Source organism: Gopherus flavomarginatus, chromosome 4 (assembly GCF_025201925.1).
Source record: "Gopherus flavomarginatus isolate rGopFla2 chromosome 4, rGopFla2.mat.asm, whole genome shotgun sequence".
NCBI lineage: Eukaryota > Metazoa > Chordata > Testudines > Testudinidae > Gopherus > Gopherus flavomarginatus.
This window is the reverse complement of record NC_066620.1, coordinates 150431822-150458909: the sequence shown is the minus strand read 5'-3', so window position 1 is coordinate 150458909 and position 27088 is coordinate 150431822.

Genomic DNA, 27088 nt, shown 5'->3' with positions numbered 1-27088 from the left:
GGGGTGGTAGTGAGGTCTCCACTGAGGATGGCGCGCGACTCTTTGTAAAAGTGGCATGTCTGAGGCTCTGCCCCAGAGTGACTGTTGGCCTCCCTTGCCTTCTGGTAATCCTGCCGCAGCTCCTTGGCTTTCACATGGCATTGCTGCACATTCCTCTTGCAGCCCTTCTCCCCTATGCCCTGAGCAATCTGCTCATGGATATCAACTTTCTACGGCTGGATCAGAGCTGTGCCTGAACAGCCCCTTCCCCCTACATAGCCAGGAGATCCAACACCTCCTGTGTACTCCAGGTAGGAGCATGTCTGCCGTGCGTAGCCAGCATGGTCAGCTGGGCAGTTGCTAGGTGAGCTCTCCTTGCCGAGCAAACAGAAATGGACTTTCAAAAATTTGTGGGGCTACAGAGGGTGGGGTATGTGCCTCTATATCTGGCCATCAGGCAGCAGAGTTCAAAATGAAGACCAGAGCAGTCATGATGTAATCTCCCTTACATCAGCCTAACTCTGTAGTGCAGACCAGGCCTCTATGGTGTCTTATCTGGGCGGATGAGGGGGTGTTGAGGGGAATTACCTGTATGCAGTTTAGTGCATTTCTGTTCAAGGTAAAAAGGACTTCTCTGTATTTTGTACATAAAGAAATTGCACTAGAAATTCTCCTGAATGTTTGTCACCAATTTATTTTCCTGTTGGAAAGTAACCCAGTGTGTAATGCCTCAAAATCTGCTAGCATTCAGGAAAGGGGCAACACTTTGAAAATCACCTGCCATTTATTGTGACAAAGCATAGAGAGCATAACTAAAAGGCTTATGCAAAACCACTAGTTCTGGCTCACTGAACACAGAAATATTTGTAACTCTTTCAGTAATCTCAGATGTCTGAGGAGCAGATTGAGTGTTCCATTCGAACTGTAATACTTAAATATTCAGGACCCAGGCAAATTCTTAGACTTTCTTTTGTCTTTATGTACAAAAGCCATATGGATGATTTAACCTCACAGCCTTTCAAATTGCAAGTCTCTTTTATGTATATCTAACTTTTCCATAGATCCAAGTTCCATTTTTTTATTAACTAACTTCAGATGAGCACAGGTACTATATGTTTCTTTGTGGATGAATTTTTTATCATTTATTATTGTTGTGACATTACCCAGGGTATAATCTGGACTGCTGAATTACTGTTCCTCCTCCATTCTCCAGCCTGGGATGCCTTTTACATTTCTGTACTGCTGAACAGCCACTCCTGGCCAGTTAACACACAGCCTCCAGCATGTAACTTGCTCCCAGCTACATGGTATTGAGTGCTACTAACTAGCCACTCATGAATTACACTGCAGGAAAACACCAGCAGATTCTCTAGGCCTAGAATTTTGCCCAGAAATGTTCATCTTGTATTGCCCAGCACCTTGCTGAACAAAGCAAGCTTATATAAAGTCCTCTCACACACTTTAATCCATACACACTGGTTAGATAAAATGGTGAAACAAGTTTATTAACTATACAAAGAAAAGAAAGATTTTAAGTGACTACAAGTAATGAGATATAAAGGTCAGGACTGGTTACAAAAGAAATAAAAAGATAACATGCAAGCTAAATGCCTAACTTAACAAGCTAAGTGAACTTAAAAGCAAAAAGGTTTCTCTCACCATAAGCGTATGACAGTTTGTACTGGCTTGCTTCAGCCAAGCCTCCTCTACTCCTCTCCCAAGTTTCAGTTCTTTAAGAGTCGTTGATGTCATGAGCAGAGATGAAGCAGGAAAGTAAGGTCGAGCATTTTTCACTCTTCTTTATAATTCAATTCCTTGTGCTAGAAACATTCTTGCTGAGTCATGGTGACTAACACCTTCGTGTGAACATGAGGTTTGAACTGTCCTCGTGATTAAATGTAAATTTCTTGTTCACCACATTCCCCTTGCCATAAAATAGTCACTTAACTAGGTGATAGCCCACTTGACTTGTTGAAACTTGTCTGGGGGTGCCAGTGTGTCTTTATCTAGGAAGAACTGGTTTGGGCCTTGTCATAAACAGATAGCTAAGGGTTAATGTCTCTTTCACCTGAAGCACCTGACCAGAGGACCAATCAGGAAACCGGATTTTTTCAACTTTGGGTGGAGGGAATTGTGTGTCTGAGTCTTTGTTTTCTGGCTGCCTGCTTTCTCTGAGCTTTGGAGAAGTAGTTTCTTTTTTCTAGTCTTCTGTTTCCAAGTGTAAGGACAAAGAGATCAGATAGTAAGTTATATGGTTTCTTTTCTTTGGTATTTGCATGAATATAAGTGCTGGAGTGCTTTGATTTGTATTCTTTTTGAATAAGGCTGTTTATTCAATATTCTTTTAAGCAATTGACCCTGTGTTGTATCATCTAATACAGAGAGAACATTTGTATGTATTTTTCTTTCTTTTTATATAAAGCTTTCTTTTAAGACCTGTTGGAGTTTTTCTTTACTTCAGGGAAATTGAGTCTGTACTCACCAGGGAATTGGTGGGAGGAAGAAGTCAAGGGGAGATCTGTGTGTTGGATTGCTAGCCTGACTTTGCATTCCCTCTGGGGAAATAGGAAAGTACTTTTGTTTCCAGGATTGGGAACGGAGAGGGGGAGTCCCTCTGTGTAGTTTCACAGAGCTTGTGTCTGTGTATCTCTCCAGGAGCACCTGGAGGGGGGAAGGGAAAAAGGATTATTTCCCTTGGTTGTGAGACTCAAGGGATTTGGGTCTTGGGGTCCCCAGGGAAGGTTTTTCAGAGGGACCAGAGTGCCCCAAAACACTCTAATTTTTTGGGTGGTGGCAGCAGGTACCAGGTCCAAGCTGGTAACTAAGCTTGGAGGTTTTCATGCTAACCCCCATATTTTGGACGCTAAGGTCCAAATCTGGGACTAAGGTTATGTCATGAGTGGCAGTGGGTGGGATCTAGACAGAATCCAGAAGCCAGTAGGAATATTATATTTTTCTTTTCTCTGTTAAGGGCTTTTTAGCAGAGAGAAACAGTTGGTTTTAAAAGGGAACCAGAGAGAATTTTTTTTTCTGCTCTCTCTCGCAGTTTGTGGCTTGCATGTTAAGGGTCTTTTGTCATGCAATAGCCCTCCCATTAGGAGGCAAGTACCAGCACTTATAGGCATGCAAATAAAGTGGTTTTTCTGGTTTCCCTTCATTGAACATTAGCTAGAGAGAGAAAAGGAAAATTAGCTAAAGGCACTGTTGCTAGGCAGACTTCAGGAGGCAACAGAGAACCTGCAGTGCAGAAGATAAACACCGGAGGGCACCCCAACACAAGAAAACAGGAATCATGACTTCTAAGGCAAAAATTGAGGCCAAAGAGCAACTCAAAGAAGCTGAACACAGGCGACAACTGGAAATAAAACAAAAAGAGATGGAGATGAAAGAAAGAGAAGAACAGATCAAAGAGGCAGCCTTCCAAAGAGAACAGGCAGCCCAAGAGGCAGCACACAAAAGAAAACTAGAAGAAGAAGAGGTGGCCCACCGCCGAGAAATGGAAAAGCACCAAAAAGAAATGGAAAAACAACAAAAAGAAATGGAAAAACAACAAAAAGAGAATGAAGAGAAGGAAAAACAGAGAAAACATGAACTGGAGTTGGCAAAAGCTGGGCTGCCTGTGCCAGCCAACCCTAACAACCCGGCACCAAATATTGCTCCACAGCACAGGAAATTTCCCACCTACAAGGCAGGTGATGACACCGAGGCCTTCTTGGAAAACTTTGAAAGAGCCTGTCTTGGGTACAGCATCCCCGAAGACCAGTACATGGTAGAATTAAGGCCACACCTCAGTGGACCTTTAGCAGAGGTGGCAGCTGAAATGCCTAAGCAGCAAATGAATGACTATAAACTTTTTCAAACCAAGGCCAGATACAGGATGGGGATAACCCCAGATCATGCCCGTCGGCGCTTCAGAACCCAAAAGTGGAAACCAGAGGTGTCATTTCCCAAACACGCCTACTACATTGCAAAAAACTATGAGGCCTGGCTAACAGGAAACAACATTCAAACCTTGGAAGAACTGAACCTCCTCATACAAATGGAGCAGTTTTTGGATGGTGTTCCTGAAGACATCACACGGTACATACAAGATGGAAACCCCAAGAATATCGCTGAGGCGGGGGAGATTGGAGCCAAATGGATGGAACTGGCAGAAAGCAAGAAAGCTACTGTCAAGGGGAACGATTACCCCAGGGGGCACACAGACCATAAACCCTACAACCGAGGACAGCCAAAGACCCCACATACCACCCAAGTAAAGCCACAGATACCCTACCCTTCAACCTCACCAGTCTCCAGTAACTCACCTCGGCCCAGTGACCCATCAGATGGAAGATGCTTTAAGTGTAATGAACTGGGACATATCAAGGCCAAGTGTCCCAAGAACACCATGCGAGTGCAATTCATTACACCACCATCACACCAAAGATCCCCAGGCCCGGATGCCTCTCAAATACCCTTGGAGCGAAGGGAAAATTTGAGAGTGGGCGGAAAGAAGGTTACTGCGTGGAGAGACACGGGGGCACAAGTGTCAGCTATCCACCAATCCTTCGTTGACCCCAAATTCATCAACCCAAAGGCCAAAGTTACAATTTACCCCTTCATGTCACAAGCTGTAGACTTGCCTACAGCTCAACTGCCTGTCCAGTACAAAGGCTGGTCAGGAATGTGGACTTTTGCAGTCTATGACAATTATCCTATCCCCATGCTACTGGGGGAAGACTTGGCCAACCAGGTGAGGCGGGCCAAGAGAGTGGGAATGGTTACACGTAGCCAAACCAGGCAAGCTTCCAGACCCATTCCTGTTCCTGAACCGTCCACAGAGGCCCCGTCTGTGTTACCAGAGACCCAGACAGAGGTAGTGGACCCGGATTCCATGCCTACCACTGAAACAGCCACAGCATCTCCAGTCCCAGGCCCGGAACTGGAACAGCAACCAGCACCAGCAAGTGCAACTACATCTTCAAACTCAACGCCAGAGGGCGCCAGCGAGACAAAACTGGCAGAAGCAACAGACAGCCATACCCAAAAGGCTCAGCCAGAGCCTGAAATACCCTCAGGTGCACCAGCGGAGAGCGGTTCACCAGCAATGGAAACAACCCCATCACCTACATCGCTTCCAGAGGGACCAAGCCCAAGTCCACAGTCTGAGGAAGAACTGGTGACCCCAGACTCAAGGGAACAGTTCCAGACTGAGCAGGAAGCGGATGACAGCCTTCAGAAAGCTTGGGCGGCGGCACGGAGCACCCCACCGCCTCTCAGCTCTTCTAATCGATCCCGGTTTGTTATAGACCAAGGACTTTTATACAAGGAAATTCTTTCTGGTGGACACCGGGAAGAATGGCAGCCGCAAAAACAGTTGGTGGTTCCAACTAAGTACCGGGGGAAGCTCTTAAGCTTAGCCCATGATCATCCCAGTGGCCATGCTGGGGTAAACCGAACCAAGGACCGGTTGGGGAAGTCCTTCCACTGGGAGGAGATGGGCAAGGACGTTGCCAAGTATGTCCGGTCTTGTGAGGTATGCCAAAGAGTGGGTAAGCCTCAAGACCAGGTCAAGGCCCCTCTCCAGCCACTCCCCATAATTGAGGTCCCATTTCAGCGAGTAGCTGTGGATATTCTGGGCCCTTTCCCAAAAAAGACGCCCAGAGAAAAGCAGTACGTACTGACTTTAGTGGACTTTGCTACCCGATGGCCGGAAGCAGTCGCTCTAGGCAACACCAGGGCTAACACTGTGTGCCTGGCCCTAACAGACATCTTTGCCAGGGTAGGTTGGCCCTCCGACATCCTTACAGATTCAGGGTCTAATTTCCTGGCAGGGACCATGGAAAAACTGTGGGAAACTCATGGGGTGAATCACTTGGTTGCCACCCCATACCACCATCAAACCAATGGCCTGGTGGAAAGGTTCAATGGAACTTTGGGGGCCATGATACGAAAATTCATCAATGAATTCTCCAATAATTGGGACCTAGTGTTGCAGCAGTTGCTGTTTGCCTACAGGGCTGTACCACATCCCAGTTTAGGGTTTTCACCATTTGAACTTGTGTATGGTCACGAGGTTAAGGGGCCATTACAGTTGGTGAAGCAGCAATGGGAGGGGTTTACGCCTTCTCCAGGAACTAACATTCTGGACTTTGTAAGCAACCTACAAAGCACCCTCCGACACTCTTTAGCCCTTGCTAAAGAGAACCTAAAGGATGCTCAAGAAGAGCAAAAGGCCTGGTATGACAGACATGCCAGAGATCGGTCCTTCAAGGTAGGAGACCAGGTTATGGTCTTGAAGGCGCAACAGGCCCATAAGATGGAAGCATCATGGGAAGGGCCCTTCACGGTCCAAGAGCGCCTGGGAGCTGTAAACTACCTCATAGCATTTCCCAATTCCTCACTAAAGCCTAAAGTGTACCATGTTAATTCTCTCAAGCCTTTCTATTCCAGAGACTTACAGGTTTGTCAGTTTACAGTCCAGGGAGATGATGCTGAGTGGCCTGACGGTGTCTACTACGACGGGAAAAAAGACGGTGGCGTGGAAGAGGTGAACCTCTCAACCACCCTGGAACGTCTGCAGCGGCAACAAATCAAGGAGCTGTGCACTAGCTTCGCCCCATTGTTCTCAGCCACCCCAGGACGGACTGAACGGGCATACCACTCCATTGATACAGGTAATGCTCACCCAATCAGAACCCCACCCTACCGAATGTCTCCTCATGCCCAAGCTGCTATAGAACGGGAGATCCAGAACATGCTACAGATGGGTATAATCCGCTCATCTACCAGTGCATGGGCATCTCCAGTGGTTCTGGTACCCAAACCAGATGGGGAAATACGCTTTTGCGTGGACTACCGTAAGCTAAATGCTGTAACTCCGGACAACTATCCAATGCCACGTACCGATGAGCTATTGGAAAAGTTGGGACGTGCCCAGTTCATCTCTACAATAGACTTAACCAAGGGGTACTGGCAAGTACCGCTAAATGAACCTGCCAAGGAGAGGTCAGCATTCGTCACCCATGCGGGGGTGTATGAATTCAATGTCCTTCCTTTCGGCCTTCGAAATGCACCCGCCACCTTCCAGAGGCTGGTAGATGGTCTACTAGCTGGACTGGGAGAATTTGCAGTTGCCTACCTCGATGATGTGGCCATTTTTTCAGACTCCTGGCCCGAACACCTACTACACCTGGAAAAGGTCTTTGAGCGCATCAGGCAGGCAGGACTAACTGTTAAGGCCAAAAAGTGTCAAATAGGCCAAAACAGAGTGACTTACCTGGGGCACCAGGTGGGTCGAGGAACCATAAACCCCCTACAGGCCAAGGTAGATGCTATCCAAAAGTGGCCTGTCCCACGGTCCAAGAAGCAGGTCCAATCCTTCTTAGGCTTGGCCGGATACTACAGGCGATTTGTACCACACTACAGCCAAATCGCTGCCCCACTGACCGACCTGACCAAAAAGACCCAGCCAAATGCAGTTAAGTGGACTGATGAGTGTCAAAAGGCCTTTACCCAACTTAAGGCAACGCTCATGTCGGACCCTGTGCTCAGGGCCCCGGATTTTGACAAGCCATTCCTAGTAACCACAGATGCATCTGAGCGTGGTATAGGAGCAGTGCTCATGCAGGAAGCAACAGATCACAACTTCCATCCTGTCGTGTTTCTCAGCAAGAAACTGTCTGAGAGGGAAAGTCACTGGTCAGTCAGTGAGAAGGAATGCTATGCCATTGTGTACGCCCTGGAAAAGCTACGCCCATATGTTTGGGGACGGCGGTTCCAACTACAAACTGACCATGCTGCACTAAAGTGGCTTCATACTGCCAAGGGGAACAACAAGAAACTTCTTCGTTGGAGTTTAGCTCTCCAAGATTTTGATTTTGAAATTCAACACATCACAGGAGCTTCTAACAAAGTAGCTGATGCACTCTCCCGTGAGAGTTTCCCAGAATTCAGTAGTTAAAAAGTGTTCTTAAAATGTAGAAGTCTGTTAGTTATATACTTAGGAGTATATGTAAAGGTCTATGTGTTGTATTAATCTGTTTATTTTCAAGTTCTAGAAGGAAATCGCCGCCAGTGAGCTTCCCCACTGTCTGCAATTTGGGGGGCGTGTCATAAACAGATAGCTAAGGGTTAATGTCTCTTTCACCTGAAGCACCTGACCAGAGGACCAATCAGGAAACCGGATTTTTTCAACTTTGGGTGGAGGGAATTGTGTGTCTGAGTCTTTGTTTTCTGGCTGCCTGCTTTCTCTGAGCTTTGGAGAAGTAGTTTCTTTTTTCTAGTCTTCTGTTTCCAAGTGTAAGGACAAAGAGATCAGATAGTAAGTTATATGGTTTCTTTTCTTTGGTATTTGCATGAATATAAGTGCTGGAGTGCTTTGATTTGTATTCTTTTTGAATAAGGCTGTTTATTCAATATTCTTTTAAGCAACTGACCCTGTGTTGTATCATCTAATACAGAGAGAACATTTGTATGTATTTTTCTTTCTTTTTATATAAAGCTTTCTTTTAAGACCTGTTGGAGTTTTTCTTTACTTCAGGGAAATTGAGTCTGTACTCACCAGGGAATTGGTGGGAGGAAGAAGTCAAGGGGAGATCTGTGTGTTGGATTGCTAGCCTGACTTTGCATTCCCTCTGGGGAAATAGGAAAGTACTTTTGTTTCCAGGATTGGGAACGGAGAGGGGGAGTCCCTCTGTGTAGTTTCACAGAGCTTGTGTCTGTGTATCTCTCCAGGAGCACCTGGAGGGGGGAAGGGAAAAAGGATTATTTCCCTTGGTTGTGAGACTCAAGGGATTTGGGTCTTGGGGTCCCCAGGGAAGGTTTTTCAGAGGGCCTGCCTTTCTAACTCTGGATTACAACGATGTTATACAGTAGAAATGTATAACTTTACATGCAATGCTGATACACATATTTTACCAAGATAATAATATTCAGCATATTATGAGTTTTCAAATCAGGGGTGGTGCTGAGAGAGGGCTTGTGGGGGCTATAGCTAATCAAAAATTTGCCCCCCATAGCCAGACCGTAGGAGCTGCCACTCTCCAGCCTCCCAACTCTGAAGGCGGAATGGAAAGAGCAGCAGTGGCTTCTGAGTGGGCACCCAGCTGTAGCAGTACCAAAGAAGTAAGCCCAGGCAGGGTGCTGGCGTGCCTAAGAGCAGCTCTTGGCCCATTTCGCTGCTCTCCAGGGCCGGAGGAGGGTCTGGGACTCCCCACAGTGGCCCAGACTGACCTGTTTCAGCCTAGGCTCCTGGGCCCCAGCCGCCACAGTCACTGCTCCCTGAGGGCTCTGCTGGACCCAGAGCCAGGTCCTCTTGCTGAGGCAGCTCTTACTGGCTGCAAGCAACCAGTGCCCTGCACTGCCCTGCTCTGGCTTCCGGCCTCTGACCTGGCCTGGAGAGCCCGGGGTCTCATTGTAAGGGGGGGGGCATAGCCCCCCCCAATTTTCTGTCTGACCCACTTCAGCCTCCCCACCGGGAAAAGGCTTGTGCCTCCTCCCACTTCAAATGATACCTCACAAGGCAAAATTTGTATAAAATGTATCATAGTTGTGTAAAAGTAGTGAACATTAATAAGGATGACAGTCTATAGCATTATTCGTTGTATTGCAGGAGCACCTAGGAGCCCCAGCCATGGAGCAGGACCCCATTGTGCGAGGTGCTATACATGCTTAAAAATATGCATTTCCTAAATGTTCCATTAAAGGTATCGTTGTAGGGCAGCATCTTTCTGTACCACTGCCAACACCAGTCTTTCAACCTTTTATGGTCTTCGTTTAGTTATAGTAATGGCTGACTCTGTTGCAGTAAATCTATTTGATTACATAGTAGCAAGTGCCTTTTTCTCTGTAGCTATCTCCACTATAGATTGTCAGGCTTGTTTTAGTAGTTTTGAATTGTTTCCTGTCAATTGTTTAAACAGGTCAGTTCTGGGAAATTTTATTAACGCATTTCAACTAGTAACAATTTTTTTACACCCTTTTTTTTTAAAAAATAGGTGACTCGTCTTGCTTGTAAAAGCTGCCAGCTTGCTGTGGCTATTCATGTTTTCTCTGCACACGGAACAGGTACACTATGTATGCTGGCAACCTCAGTGCCCATCCAATGTGCCTTAAACCTGTTCTGGAGGAACCACTTCTAGAAACAAGAGACTAGTTCAGGCTCCATATCCATTCCAAGGCTGGCCTCTCTGCTGAGATTGTCAATAAGTGCAAATTGCAATGGAAGATTTTATTGGTGTGGCAATGGACTAGCATTACTTTACCCTGGATGCTAAACAGTCATCAGACGGCAATGACTTGCAGTCGCTACTGACCTGGCCAGATATGAATAGGTAAAATAAAGATGAAAACTCTGGAATGTTTTACCAATCCATGAGTCACCCAGTCTTCACAAAGTGTACACCTTTGGACATATTCCAGAGAGTAGCTATAGGGATTTTGTGCCTGCACTCTTTCAAAGGTCTCTTTGTTTCTTTTCAGTGGAAGAGTTTCTTTTCTTTTAAGCTTTGCATCCAGTTTTGTTCTCTTAATTGTTCTCATTTCTTCACTTTTATAACATGCACTGCACATACATTATCTATGGCAGATGGTAATTCTACAATAAATCTGTTTGCTTCAGTTAACTTTTACTGCTGAAAAGAGATGAAACTATGTAGGTCATAATTAGTGTTACAATTACACAGCTCTCCAGTCTGTGTTTTGATCTACTGTATCATTCTTACACTGTTTTTACAAAAACCTCTCTGTTTACATGATGTATTTCTTATTGAGCTGCAGTGACGCAGGTTTTTACATTAGTCATCAAGGTCATCTCACTTCTGGAAAGTAAAATGTTAGTATTATTATAGAATTCAAGTGCATCCTCACCTATTGTGTGCAGAATCCAAGCACACTGCTGGTTCTGAACTGAGCAAGCTATGTTTCTGAGAAATAGAATTCAAAACAATGGTCCCCCTTTCTGCAAGATTCTCCTCAAGATTGAGAGTTGATGCAGATTTTAGAGAATTTAAGCTAATGACAGAATTTACCTTTATTTCTGCTACAAAATCTCAGCATGATAGTTTCCCTCTCTGCCTAAGTTCCCAGTAAGCCGCGCAGCAGCCTATTTAGTGCCGTGCAGGTGCTCAAGAACCTGTCTGGGGACCTGCTGTGGGAGAGGTGCCCCTGTCCCGGCCCCCACCCACCCTGGGCCCCAAACTGCCGTGGCTGAGGCACGGGGCTTCCCTCCCCCAGCTCCAACTCTGCTGCTTTATGGCCTGGGCTGGCCCAAGCGTGGCCAGAGCGACCCAGACCCAGCAATAGACAGGTCACCCAGAACTGCTGGGGCCCAGACACGGCCAGGGTGGCCCAACCCCAGGCATGGCTGGGGCAGCCCTCCCCCAGCCCAGACCTGCTGGGGCTGGGGGTGGGGCGCCTGTCCTGTTGCCCCAAACCCAGAACTGCCATGGCAGGGAGAGGTGCCTGTCCACCCCAGCCCAGGTGGAGAGCTGGGGGAGTAATCTCTCCCAACTGTAGCTCCTGAGCAACCTCCCAAACCCCTCATCCCCAGCTCCACCCCAGAGCCCACACCCCCAGCCAGAGCCTTCACACCGCTATACCCCAACCCTCTGCACCAGCCCTGAGCCCCTCATCCCTGGCCCCACCCATAGCCTGCACCCCCAGCTGGAGCCCTCACCCCCTGCACCCCAATCCTCTGCCCCAGCCCTGAGCTCCTAATCCCCGGCCCCACCCCAGAGCCTGCACCCTCAGCTGGAGTCCTTCCCCCCCTGCACTCTAACCCTCTGCCTTAGCCCTGAGCCCCTCATCCCTGGCCCCACCCCAGAGCCTGCACCCCCATCCGGAGCTCTCACACTCCTGCACCCCAACCCTCTGCCCCTGTCCTGAGCCCTCTCCCACACTCCGAACTCCTCTGCCTCACACCCACCACATGAATTTTGTTCTGTGTCACACATCACCTCCATATTGGTGCACATAAAATGTATTCCACACTGAGTGGGAAAAATTAGAGGTAACACTGCTTTCTGCTATTTAGTAAATAACATATACAGTGGACATCTTCTAAATTGCTAGCAAACTTTGTTACATATTTGTATTATGGTACTGCCCAGATGCCCTATCAGGACTGGTCAAGATCCTATTGTGCTGGGTGCTGCCCAGACAACACAAGGAGACAAAGGCCTGCTCTATACTACAAAGTTACTTCGACGTAAGCTATCTTGTGTCAACCTAGTTGTGCATGCGTCTACACTTAAAATTGTCCCCCTATTACAGCACCATAGTAACATCACTTCCCTCAGCAGCATTGAGCCATGATTGATGTACTAAGGTTGACACAGTGTAAGCGTAGACATTGTGTTACCTATGTCGACCCTAACAGTCTTCCAGCATCTGTCCCACAATGTCTGACCTGGATCTCTCCTGTCACAATTGTGAACCTTGCTGCCCATGCTTCACAGAGACTTTAAAGCCCCATGGATTTTTGAAATGCCTTTTTCTGGTTGCCCAGTTTGGTGAGAATAGCTAGCAGCTCTCCACTGTTGTGCGCACCTGCCCAGATGCCCAGGCAGACTATGTGCTCCAGATGCACTCTGGCTTGGAGCGGACAGGAGATATTGGATCTCCTGGGCCTGTAGGGAGAAGCGGCTGTGCAGGCACAGCTACGGACCAGCCATAGAAATATGGACGTCTATGAGCAGATTGCATGGGGGTTGCAGGAGAAGCATTTGACATGGAGCAGAAGCAGTACTGTGTGAAAGCAAAGGATCTGCGGCAAGCATATTAGAAAGTCAGGAAGGCCAAAAGTCAATCCTATGCCAATCCCCACACCTGCTTCTTTCACAAAGCACTGCATGCCATACTTGGCAGAGATTCCCTTCACCCCATCACCGAGTTACAGGCCCCTGCCATGAACAGTGAGAACATGACGGAAGAGGAGGATGGGGGATATGCAACTGGTGGGCTGCTATGGCACAAGTCAGGAACTGTTTTTGACTCTACCAATGTCCAGTCTGTCCTGGCAGTCGAGCATGGGTGAACCCAATGCAGGGTAAGGAACCTTGGGTAAGTTTTTATTTGCATTTCCCGTTACAGTGATCTACTGATGGCATCCCCAGCTTAACAGGACACAGCTATCGACTTTTCATTAATTTACTCCTGCTAGAAGAGGTAGTGGTACCACAGAAAGAGGTAGCTTTGGTATCTGCATTTCTTTCTCTTCTGGAGTTAGGCAGGGGTGGGAGACAATGAGGATGAGTGAGTTTATGAACACACAGATGTCCCTTTAATCCTCTTGAGAGATCTTGATGAAGCTTCCATGGAGGTACTCTGCAATCCTCTGCTGAAGGTTTCTAGAGATGGCTCCCTTATTTCTTCCTCCATGGTAGAATGTTTTCCTCCATGGTAGAATGTTTTCCCATGCTAGTCAGTGATAACTTTGGCAGCCACCATTGCAGTAAACAGGTTAGCAGCACACTGGCCCAGGCAGCTTCAGGACTCCAGCAGCAGCTGTCCTCTCTGTCCCTTTGTTACCCTCAGGAGTGAGAGATCAGCTAAAATCACCATCACCTGTGGAAAATGATGCCAGTATCCAGTGTCATTGCCCTATATTCATAGTTTAATGCAGCTGAGCAATTCCCTCCTCATTTCCCTTGCTCTGGACGGCCATACTCACCGTGGCGGGTGCTGTGAGTGGTGCCGTGTGGAAGCACTTTGAAGCAGAAGTGCCGATAAGCATGTCTTGTTTAAAACTTTAGGGGTGCAAAGGAAGAGAGTTCAGAAGCTTAATTTTTGCTTTCTATTGTGACTACACTGACAGTGGTACCCCTGTGTGTTTTATCTATAGCTGTTGCCATTGCAGCCTTGAGAGTTTCCTCCTCCACACTCATGGAACACCTGAGCCAAATAAGGAGAAAGAGCACGACTCAGGCTGACATGCTCAATGAGATCCTACAAACCAGTGCTGCATCAGACTCTGAGCAAAGGGCCAGGAGGATGAGTATTGCAGACAGCCTGGAGGAGGAAAGAATGGGCAGGAGACAGGCCCAGGAGTCCCAGCAGGAAAAGGAGTGGGAGATGCACCAGGACATAATGAGGCTTCTCTGTAAGCAAACACAGATTCTGCAGACTCTTGTGGACCTGCAGGTTCAACAATCATGGGCTTGCCTCCCATTGCAGTCCATAGTGAACTACATAGCAGCACTACCTACATTCCCACTCAACATTCCACATGGCATGAGGGGCCACACCTTTTATCCCCATCCCTACCACTCCACCCCAGAAGACAGTAAGGACCACCACAGCTTCACTTATCCTGACCTGTGACAGCCACTGTTGCTGAAAGTGTAGCTAAAATGGACATGAATATTTTTTTCCCCTTGTTCAAGTTCTGTTCCATTAATGTATTATGTTTTTGAAGTATTTGCTCTGAAATTGCCCAGATTTTTCTTTGCACTGAATAAAATTCTGTTCTTTGGAAAATAATTTGTCTTTACTAGTTCATAACATATGCTGCAGAATGCCTAGCAATACTGACAGCACCCACTTACTGCCCCCACAATGGATTTTCCAACTCCAAAATGATTTCCCACTGACTGTTAGAAATCCAGCATTGCAAATTTCCACAGTGTGATCACCACTCACTTCTTCACTATCACTGCAGCTCTCATTCTGGTGTCCATGCGCTGGAATGACCTTGGCGCACAGATTCAGGAATGTGGCCTTGTGCATCTGGAAGTTCTGCAGCCAACGCTCATCATTCCAGGCCTGCACTATGATGACAGCCTGCCAGTTATTGTATGTTTCTTGGTCCCAGAAGTGGTGCTTCACCATTTGCAGCTACTCTGTGAATATCACAAACAACTTTGAATTGGTTCTCACTATATCCCACAGCAATTTGTCCTCCAGGAAATCATCATATTCCTCGCTGATTCAGTTCTTCTTGGGGTTCTGCAAATACTAGAGGATTGTGCATCCTGTGCTTGCAACACTTATGACAACAGTGCAGAACTGTGCAGGCTCCATGCTTCTGGAGATGGTACAAAAATTATGTGCTTTGGATGACATTATGAGATGGAGACAGATGCATGCTGTGAAGTTGACCCCTTGCTCTTAGTCATCTCCATGTGACTCATTTCTGCCCCACTGAGCATTGCTAAAACTTCACAAAAGACAGTGCATTGGACGGTGGTGGGTTGCACACTGGGACACCTATCCACGTTGCACTGCACTGAGCATTGGCATAAGCAGGATAACAAAGATAAGATCATATGCTTGTATAGGCTAACAATGGTCCTGATCCTGAAGCTGGCTCTACATGGGCACAGGGGTCCCCCCAACATGAAGCCAACTGAAGGACTATGTGGATAGTTATTTAATTTAATTTATATTAAAATTTACAAAAAATTAATGAAACTATATATCAGCAAACCCCACTGACCATCTACCAGTACACTATCAGTTGGAAGTTTGCTGCAGGCTCCACAGTAGAACTGAACTTTAAAGAGGGATTTGAAGGAAGTCTGGGTAGTAACTTTAGAGCCCAGTTTCAGGAGAGCATTCCTTCCAGAAAGAAGAAAGTGCAAAGGTGCTTCTGGAAGAGGGTGGATGAGGGGAGGAGCTAACAGGAGTGGATGAATGATGAAGTGGGGACAGAATAGTGTAAAGACTTGAGGCCAAGGACATGAAACTTGAACTTGATGTGATAGGGAAGTGAAAGCCAGTGGAGACATTGAAGAATGGGTTGGGTGGATGTGACAAGAACAAGAAAAGAAGCAAATGTGTTTGGAATGGACCAGAGAGGGCTCTAGGTCTGTTTGTTATTAAAAGCAGCAGCATTTTGGCAGCGACACTTCTTGATGGTGCCACTTCTCGGCAGCATTTCGGCAGATGCACTTCTCGGCGGCAGGGCGCTCCCTTGTCAGTAGGCAGGCGCACATAGATGCCTCGGCAGGTGCCATGGTGCCCACAGGCAGTGCGTTGGGGACCAATGATCTACCACAATAATATTCCATTGAAAAATTGTAGCCATTGTTAGGTGGGCTCATATTTTTTTCATTATATTTTAATTTTCAAAAACTGTCATGGAGCACAAACCACACAAAGGGGGAAATGGACACACGAAGTGAGTGTATTATGAAAGAAAATTGTAATAACTGTCTAGAGAAATGATGTATGTACAAATTTCCACTAATAAGCACAAGAGTGCTTTCTGGTATTATAAGGAACTTACCTTAATTTGGCAGTGTTTTTGTCGTCATTGTTTTCGTATTCCAAGAATGGAGGTCGAACTCCATAAAATGTAAATGACTCACTTGTTCTCATTTTCTTATCTTCGTTAATTACTCCATTATTAAAGTGTCCCACGCTTTTCAAAACCAAGCCACAGCATCTGTGGATTCTTTCTTCTCCCAGTTTTCTGCAGAGAATGTGTACATGAGACTTAGAGGGGGTGTATTCCGTTCTGCATCTTTGCTACCCCTCAACAGAACTGCTGGAACCACCATAAGAGACTCTAAACAAGTGGGAACCAGTAAGCTGGATTTGGCTTGCTCTCCCACACCAGTATAAATCAAGAGTAAGTCCATTGAAGTCAGTGGAGTTACACTGGTATGTAGAAGGGGATCAGCCCTCTTGAATATAAATCCTGAGATTTGTAGCCAACAGTTTTGTACCTGAGGGCTTTCCTCCCAGATGTAAGTGAAGGCTCCTTGTCCTTATGAGCTTTCCGATATGCAGAAGTGTTAACGTGTGTAGAGTATTGAGAAGCCACAAAGGGTGAGTTACCACTGTTCCATCCCTTTGCCTTTTATCTCTTTGTTTTCAGACAGATAAAAGATGTTGCTGCTTTTTGCCAGAGTTTTGGCCACTGTTTGAGATGATTTTTTCCCCTCCATAGATTATGTCCACCTTTTCATACTCACCCTCTCTTTTGTTCCGTTTCTCATTTTTTGACTTCTATGTACAGATTAGAGATTATGTACTTCACGTGTGTCTTCACATTTATTTCAAAGCCTCTCCAAGAATTAGCCTAGGAACCTGAGACCTGGAAAACAGTTATCAGTCCCGGTAAGCCTCTTAAATCATTCCTCATCTTAGAGGGTAAGTGTGATGCTTCAGCTGAAATACAGTGAACCTTGGAATTGGCACCAATTTGAAGTTGTTCTATAGGAGTGTCCTAATCTATTTTTTCCATTATAAATATTTTCCATAAGCCTATTCATTCATTTACAAAAATACCTTCTGAATTTCCACAAGGAGGATTTTTTTCCCCCCTCCTGAGAGTTAAAAGGAGAAGGGGTCAGGCTAGCTTTATGTCTGACAAACTCACAGGTTCTGAATGTAAATTTCAAACAGATGACAACCCTTTGGGCACAGTCTCTGCTGTCCCTTTGAAATATGAATGCACCTTTGTGAGTGTCTGGAAGTTGACTCTGTTCAATATTTGTCCAATGTTTGTAGATCCCCAGGATATAAAATTATTAGTGAACATAATGGGGCCACCAGAACTACTCACTGAAATTTTTAGCTGCCAGGCCTCCCTCTGATACTATGCTCTGCAGTGTTATCTGAGTGACCCTAGTAATTATTATTGCCTCTGATAAAATGTATACTATTGGCATCACCTCTAGTATTTTGTAGTGATCTCCATCAACAGAGTTAAAAACAGAACGCAAATTTTTGATATCTAATTCATTTGTATTGCTGCATTTCATTTAAGGAATAATTTGGGAGATTTTGCCAATTAATTAGATTTTTAAGACATTTATGAATAAGCATACAATGAAAAAAGAACAGGAGTACTTGTGGCACCTTAGAGACTAACAAATTTATTTCAGCATAAGCTTTCGTGGGCTACAGCTCACTTCGTCAGATGCATAGAATTCTATGCGTCCGAACGAAGGTGCATCCGAAGAAGTGAGCTGTAGCCCATGAAAGCTTATGCTGAAATAAATTTGTTAGTCTTTAAGGTGCCACAAGTACTCCTGTTCTTTTTGCGGATACAGACTAACACAGTTGTTGCTCTGAAACCTATCATACAATGAAAGAGTCTCTTTAAATGCTGAGTGAGTTGTACTAGCTACACCTATCAGCATCTAAAATTTGTATGTAAGTGTTTCTAGAATTTAGGGGGTAATCCAGGGTCCACTGCTTAACATTTCATATAAATCACTTTCAGTCCTGTGACTATGCTAAAGTTTATAATTACTTGCACAACTCTGGTCACACAGGATTTGGGATCAGAGATCATCAGTAGGCCATTATCTGTGCAGTGTTTTAACATACCACTAACTGGTGATTTCCCATAAACTCCTTATAAAATTTTAGCAATTTTATTCATAACTAGGGATTGGTAAAATCAGTGAAAAATCTCTTAAAAAATTCCTTATGATTTTTCCCCCCTGAAATCTCCAAAATGATAAATGCTGCTGTGATTTTTATATTATCAGAGCAGTAATCCCCGTTCTTCATCTTTAACATTCTCAGAATTATCCTGTTTACTAACCCATCTTCTTCATCCCTCTCTCTGTCTCTCTCCTGTTGTATAAGTAGATGTCAGGGATAAATGCTTATGAACTGCTTACCAGGTTTGGCCATGGTGCTGAAAGTGGCATACAAGAACATCAGAATGGCCCTACTGGGTCAGACCAATGGTCCATCTAGGCAAATATCCTGTCTTCCGACAGTGGCCAGTTTCAGAGGGAATGAACAGAACAGGGCAATTTTGAGTGATCCATTCCCTGTCTTTCAGGCCCAGCTTCTGGCAGTTGGAGGTTCACCCAGAGCATGGGGTTTCCTCCCTGATCACCTTGGCTAATACCTAATGATTGACTTGTCCTCCAATAACTTACCTAATTTTTTTCTGAACCCAATTATATTTTTGTCCTTCACAACATCCCATGGCAATGAGTTCCACAGGTTGACTGTGACTTGTGTGAAGAAATATTTCCTATTGTTTCTTTTAAACTATTTATTTCATTAGGTGACTCTTAGTTCTTGTGTTATGTGAAGGGGTGAATTAACACTTCCCTATTCACTTTCTTTATACATTTAATAATTGTATAGACCTCTATCATATCCCCCTGAGTTATCTCTTTTTTAAGATGAACAGTTCCGGTCTTTTTAATCTCTTCTCACATGGAAGCTCTTCCATACTCCTGATTGTTTTTTATTACCCTTCTCTGTACCTTTTCCAATTCAACTATATCTTTTTTTAGATGGGGTGACCAGATTTGCACACAGTATTCAAGGAGTGGGTAGATCATAAATTTATATAGTGTACTGTGATAGTTTCTGTTTTTTTATATGTTCCTTTCTTAATGGTTCCTAACATTGTTAGCTTTTTTGACTGCTATTGCACACAAAGCAGATGTTTTCAGAGAACTATCCGTGATCACTCCAAGATCTCTTTCTTGAGTGGTAACAGCTAATTTAGACTCCATCATTTTGTATGTATAGTTGGGATTATGTTTTCCAATGTGCATTCATTTGCATTAATCAATATTAAATTTCATCTGTCACTTACTCACCCTGTCACTTACTCGCCCAGTCACTTAGTTTTGTGAGATCCTGTTGTAACTCTTCACAATTGGCTTTGGACTTAACTATCTTGAGTAGTTTTGTGTCATCTGCAAATTCTACCACCTCACTGTTCACCTCCTTTTCCAGATCATTTATAAATATGTTGAACAGCACTGGTCCCAGAATAGATACTTGGGGGTCCCTCTCTCCATTGTGAAAACTGACCATTTATTCCTACCCATTGTTTCCTATCTTTTAACTAGTTATTGATCCATGAGAGGACTTTTCCTCTTATCCCATGACTGCATAGTTTGCTTAAGAGCCTGTGGTGAGGGACCTTGTCAAAGATCCTCTGAAAGTCCAAGTACATTGGATCACCTTGTCCACATGCCTATTGACATCCTCAAAGAATTCTAATTGATTAGTGAGGTATAATTTGCCATTACAAAAGCTGTGTTAACTGTTTCCCAGTATATCATGCTTATCTGTGTGTCTGATAATTCAGTTCTTTACTAGCATTTCAACTAATTTGCCTGGTACTGATGTTAGGCTTACCATCATGTAATTGACAGAATAGCCTCTGGAGCCTTTTAAAAAAATTAGTATTATATTAGCTACTTTCCAGTTATCTGGTACAGAGTCTGGCTTAAGCGATAGGTTGGATATCACAGTTATTAGTTCTGCATTTTCAAATTTGATTTCCTTCAGATCTCTTGGGTGAATACCATCTGGTCCTGGTGACTTATTACTCTTTAATTTATCAGTTTGTTCCCAAACTGTTTCTACTGACACCTCAATCTAGGACAGTTCCTCAGATGTGTCACCTAAAAATAATAGCTCAGGTATGGGAATCTCCCTCTTATCGTCTGCAGTGAAGACTGATATTCATTCAAAGAATTCATTCAGCTTCTCCACTATGGCTCCATCTTCCTTAAGTGCTCTTTTAGCACCTCGATTGTTTAATGGCCCCACTGACTGTTCAGTAGGTTTCTTGTTTCTGATGTACTCAATTTTTTTGCTGTTTAGTTTTTGTGTCTTTAGTTAATTGCTCTTCAGATTCTTGCTTGACCTGCATTATTATACTTCTACACTTCACTTGTCAAAGCTCACGGTCCTTTCTCTTTTCCTCACTAAGGTTTGATTTCCAATGTTTAAAGGATGCCTTTTTGCCTCTAACCACCTCTTTTACTCTGCTGTTTAGCCATGATGACATTGTTTTGGTCCTCTTACTGTTTTTTTTTAAGTTTGGGTTATACATTTAGTATGAGTCTTTGTTTTTAAATTGTCTCCATGCAGTTTGCAGGCATTTCACCCTTGTGACTGATCCTTTTTATTTCCATTTAACTAGCTTCCTCATTTTTGTGTCATTCCCCTTTTTGAAGTTAAATGCTATTGTGGTGGGTTCCTTTGGCATTGCCCCCACCCTCCACAATGCACATATGCACTGTAGGGCGTGCATGCATGGTAGGAGTTTTTTAAGGACTATCAGGTTATGTGGAATTTCTCATGAAAGCACCATGAAATGTTCAACAGCCTCAAGATCCAAGATCCAGTTGGAATAGACTTGATAGACATTTGGTCTCACAGTTAATATTGGGTTGTATGGATGAGAAATTAGCTTTTCTCATTTCCTTTTACAATTCATATCACTGTACATTGCAGTGTGCTATTATCTCCTTTTGTTTTTAATAGTCTTTTGATTCAGTTAGGTCTCAGATATAAGGAAATGTGCTATTGATCAATTTTCCATGGAGAGAAATAAGCAAAGATTAATGCTAATACCATGAGAGCAAAATATGATCAACAACAATGGTCTCACTTCAAATATTGATGTCCTTGTTACTACAGCAATGTTTTTGAGCTCACTCTACTGTGCTCTCTGTCAAGGGCTGTACTGCTTTGATCTGTTTGGTGTTGAGTGTGCAGCAAATAATAATCACAGGGCCTGATATTCAAAGGCCTCTCAACCTGGCCTCATTAGTACAACTGCAACTCTGCAACCAGCAGCGGTGGGCATACATACACTTTTTGAGAATTAACAGGTGAGCATATAAGTTGTAGAGGTACACGTGATGGAATTTACAAACACAAACACATCATCTATGCACATGATTTTTGTGTTTGAAAAGTACACATGCAAGTGTTTGTGTCTGCACAATAGGAGGCCACCTTCAGAAAAACGGGCCTCTAAAGTGATAAGATAAAATTGAAGGAGCTTCTGGATAGTTACTCAAACTGGGTGACCTACTCCCTAAACCATGGGTTCTCAAACTTCATTGCATCGTGACTCTTCTGATAACAAAATTACTGCATGACCCTGGGAGTGGCGGGTGGAGGGAGATGGAGTCCAAGCCCCACTGCCCCAGGTGGGGTGGGAAGAGAGGGCCACAGCCTGAGCCCTGCTGCTCTGGGTGGAGGTGGAACTCGAGCTTCAGTTTCAGCCGTGAGTCCCAGCAAGTTTAAAGCTGTCCCTGGTGACCCCATTAAAATGGGGTCACGACCCACAGTTTGTGAATCGCTGCCCTAAACTAACAGTATATTGAAAAGTCAAAGGGCCAAATTCTGATCTCTTTAAAGTCTGTGTAAATTTTGTTATTGACTTTGGCACCATATCCCTGATTTACATACAGGTATCCTTTCTAAGCTGGTTTAACCCATCTCCAATGAAATCCCCAGCCATGTGACCGATGGAAACTCAAGTTAGTTACTGTCAGTAGTACTGATTTGAAAAAAAGGACCTCACCTGTTTCCCCTCTGTTTTCATTATTATTATTTTTATTTATTTTCATAAAGAAATAGGCAGTGAAAAGTACAAAAGGTAAATGACTTCCGGCTTGTATATATTTCCAAATACTGCGTGTTTTGCAAGATCTCAGATAGAATGATGGCATAAAGCAATTTTACAGCTTGGCAAAACTGCAACACCAGACAACCTAAAATCAGACAATACTACACAGACATTACGTGTTAGGGAGGGGGAACAATAATGAAATACGAACAAGGAGAGGAGGGAATAGGGAGAGGAAGAAAGAAGGATTTTATTCCGCCACAAAGACTTTGGTTCTTGAGGGCTGCAGTGATCACCAAGCACATGAATGCAGCAGTGGTATTTGGACCTGTCTGAGTTAGCAGCCAAAGAAAGAAGAGCTTCAGATCATAGAGAGTTATTATATGAATTTGAAGAAATTTGGCCCCATTTCTAGATACATTTGGATAAAAACATTGAGGTGGCTCAAAGAATGCCAGACTTCTATTCTATCCAACCCCTTCTCTTTTTCCCTTTTCCCCACTGCTCTCTGCCTTGCCTCTGTTCTTGCTGTGCATGATTGAAATAAGCCCAACAATTTCATATTTTTAAAGAAAATCATCTGTGTATATTGAGGCAAAACTTATTTGTGTTATATTTCTGTACTTTTCAAATCTGAATTGATATCTTCTTCTATATTTAACTGCAGCAAATGAAATTTGTTAGACATCAGAATGCATTACTAAAATAGCCGGAACCTGTCGCAAGATTTGTTTATCAGGAATTAAATGGAAATGGGGTAGACAATTTTGTTTTGCAGCATCTCTTCCAAACAACTGATGAAATGTAACTAAATGAACTGTGTCCAACAGAGTGATATCTAGGGGAAACACAAAATCCTTACTTTTAATTGGAACAATGTAGTTATGAGATCAGGAAAATATGAATCAAAACGGAGAGGCATTTAAATGAAATCAACCCAGTGTGCCACATGGCTCTTCTAATTCTTGTTTAAAATAGATGTGTCTGTTGATCTCAGACTCTTGCAGACTAAAAGGAAATGAGGGCCAGTGCTGTCAGAATTTTTCAGTGAAATCCTTATGTAAATATTTAAAGGACCATCAGAAAAGACAAGTTAGGGAAGTGGAATGATAGCAAGAGAAGGAGGAGGAAGGAGTAGAAAATAGGAAGAGAAGTTGAGGGAGGGAGGGGGAATAGAGAAAAGAAAATTGAGGCTGAGAGAGAGACTGTCACAGCGAGCAGCAAGGAAAGGCTTAGCCTATCTAGTGCTTCATTCTCATCCCAGGAAGCTTTTTAAAATTCAGTTCCTCTACTTATTTAAAGAAAAGTTGTTTTCTTGCGGCATTGCTGGTTATTAATTCAACTCCAGCCTGGGAAGAACAGGAAGAGGGACTTCGCACTGGAAGTGAAAGGACCCCTAGGTCTGCAATATTTATCCAAAGTGAAACAGCTTCAACAGGAGAGACTGAGGGAAACTGCTGTCAGACTGTCCTGTTGCTCAGGCCACTCTGTTGAGAGGTGAGACACCTCTGTTCATAATCTCTGCTCCTCATCAAGCAGAGAAGAGAATTGAACCTTGGCCTTCCACATCCCAGGTGAATGCTCTAACCACTGGGCTAGAACTTATAAAAGGAGAAGCTGCTTCTCCAGAGGGATTCTGAATGGGGCCCAATCCTGTGCAGTCTGAGCATGCCTACCAGATCATGGATTGCACTGAGGCTTTGATGGGAGAACTTTTACAGCAAAAACTTAAGTGCCAAGTGAGTTTAGGCACCTACATGCTTAGGTGGCATCCAAGGGAAGGTTTGTGGATCATAATGGAACCTAAAACATTGTCAGTTCTGGCCCACGTCCTTTCAGTGAGAAGAAAATGGAACCTGTGATAGGGTCTTTATCCCCCCACAGGTTGTGAAAGGGTTAATATGGGCCTAAGCAGCCAATTAACCAATCTGGGTGCACTTGGAGGATGGGCCAGGCCTAATTAGAAATAATCCCAGCTTGGAGAGAGCAGGGCTTATCTCCATAAATAGCTGGGCAAGGCCAATTGGGGAGGGAAGACCCAGAGGAAAAGAGGTGAGAAATGCTCTCTGGAAGCTGGCCTGAAAAGACAGCTGAGAGGGAGAAATGGCACAAGAGGGGGTAGGGCTTCTCCAAGAATGAGCTGGGAAGCTTAACTGAGACAGGGGCTCTGATGGGCTTGTTGGAAACTCTAAGGGGAGGAGTGTGCAAACCCTGGATCAGATGATTGATTGAGTGGCAGCAGTAGAGGCATAGCTGCACTGAGGTGGCTACCTGCTAAGCCCAGCCAGGATGAAGATATGGTTTGTATACATTTTTGTTGAACTTTGATAAAGGATTCTGTGGCCCTGGAAGGGGCAGGACACTGAAGTGGTCTGGCTGAAGGGCCAGGATGTGCTTACCATGGTAGTAGGCCAAAAGAAGGTGGGAGAAATTGAGGCAAAAGTTGTTGCAGTACCACAGCCAGTCAGTGGGGTTTGTTGGGGCAGCAGTTTTGCCATAGAGCCTTTCAAGTGAAACTCCCTCTGCTCTGGCTAGAGTTCTGTGATGGAGTGAATACCCCACACTGGCAGAGAAAGGATTAGCTGGAGACAGCAATTAGTGCATCTGATTGCACCTGAAGGATGGGCCAGGCCCAATTTAGGATTAGCTCCTGGCTGAGGTGGAACTTGGTGTCTATATTAATGATGAGTCTCTTCTGAGAGAAGCAGAGTGGCTAACAAAGGATACTTCTGGGCAGTAGAAAGGAGGCAGGATGCCCAAGGGACAAAAGCTTTTTAAAATCATCTCCTGGGAAGGCAGCTCTGGTAAAGGTCCAGGAGACACTGGGACTCCATAATGGTGGAGTGAGCTCCTGCTGTGAGACTTGACAAAAGGGCAAAACCCCAGAAAAGCAGCTTGGGGTCCAATTTCCAGAAGAAAGAGAGATAGTTACACAGCCTTTGGAGAGACTGTCAGGACCTGGCCCTCCCAGGAGAAAGGCCTGGGAGATGTCATAGGTACAAGAGCCAGAGAGAACTCTGCAGAATCTGGGAAGAGGCAAAGAGTCTGAAGGAGTGAACAGTGGAGGAGTGAGAGGGCTGCAAGGTGTTCGAGGAAGCTGATTTAATTGTGTGCTTGCTACAGGGTCCTTGAACTGGAACCCAGAGTAGAGGGTGGGCCTGGGGTCCCTTACTGGCCACTGAGGAAGCTGGCATGACAGCCCTCTGATATGGGGGGAGGGGAGGGATAGCTCAATGGTTTGAACATTGGCCTGCTAAACCCAGGGTTGTGAGGTCAATCCTTGAGGGGGCCATTTAGAGATCTAGGGCAAAAATCTGTCTGGGGATTGGTCCTGCTTTGAGCTGGGGGTTGGACTAGATGACATTCTGAGGTCCCTTCCAACCCTGATATTCTATGACTATTAAGGGGGCAAGAACCACTGAGCCCAAAGTTGGGCCAAAGACCTTGTGTAGGGACTACTGCTTTGGGGAACCTTGTTACCCTAAAGGGGTGAGACTGAACATGACCTGGCCAGAGGGCTGAATGACTAGAAGCAGAGCACCACAGGGCCAAAATGGCTGTCAACAAGGGCCCTGCTACGCCCTGCCATGAGGGCGTACACTGGCCAGTGAGTCACTCTTTGACAGGTCTCTGGAGATGTTAACACCTCAGTGTCATTATTTGGTTCACACCTCAGCCAGCTGACATTTGCGTGGGACTTCTCTCAGTGGCTTTTCTCCATAATGTTGTTTGAACAAACAAAAACACAATTATAAAATGTCCCTACATCTTTCCTTTAGATTCCTCCTGGTTTCTGACACCTACAAACTGTAAGGACAGCAGGCATAAAGATAACAATACATACCAGAGGCCCTTGTATGTAACAGTAAAACTCAGCTGGCCTGACCAGGTCACACCTCATACATTGTTGTCATGATATTTATTTAAAGGGGTCTTGTAAAATATCACTTTAAAACTAATAATATGCTGGTCATTAGTATCATTGTGAAATGTATGTAACTACTCTGTAGGTGAAATTGCAGATAATCTCTGATATTATGTTATGGAGTCTGTAAACAGACCAAGGAGGCACAACAGGTTTGTTCCAGACAAAGAAGAATGAGCCCAAGAAGTGCTGTCCAATTGCAAATCAAGCCAGGAGTGGCCAAGAACAATGGACTAATCACTGAGATTGCAGGAAGAACACTTTCATTGTAAAATCACAGGAGCCGGCAAAAATTAACGTGACATCGGCTCCCTGGTGGACTGAGCAAGTTGAGCCCCTAGAAGGGTTTCCTGGCTTTGAAAACAAAGATGAAACTCTCACGCTATAAAAAGCTGCTGAGAGACTTTGGGGTATTCAAAATTTACAGGCAGAAGTGCTGCCACACCCTTTGAATTCATGAAAAGTAGATGCCATTGGCTTGGGAGGCAAGAATAGCTGGAAACTGATTATAGGAGAGAAAGCTGCTCCAATTAAGTTTTAGGCACTAGGAAGCAAGTTTTTTGTTTTGTTTTACTTGTAACCATCCCTGTCTCTTCTATTCTCACTTAAATCTCTGTTCTTTGTTAATAAACTTATTCTTGTTTTATTACAAAACCAGCTCAATGGTGTGCATCAAATGGAAGGGTAAAATCCTAAGCCAAACTACCAGGCTGGTATGTGTGCTGTTTCTCTGGAGACACTTCTGTTAGGGTCCAGTGAGAAGGACTGGGCACTGCAGCCTAGACTGCTCTGGGGACACTCAGGACTAGAAGAGTTGTTGGTGTCAGGTTGAGGCCATTATGTGTGAGAGAGCTGCTGGTGTCTGGGCTCTGAGTCAAAGCTGCACAGCACAGCAG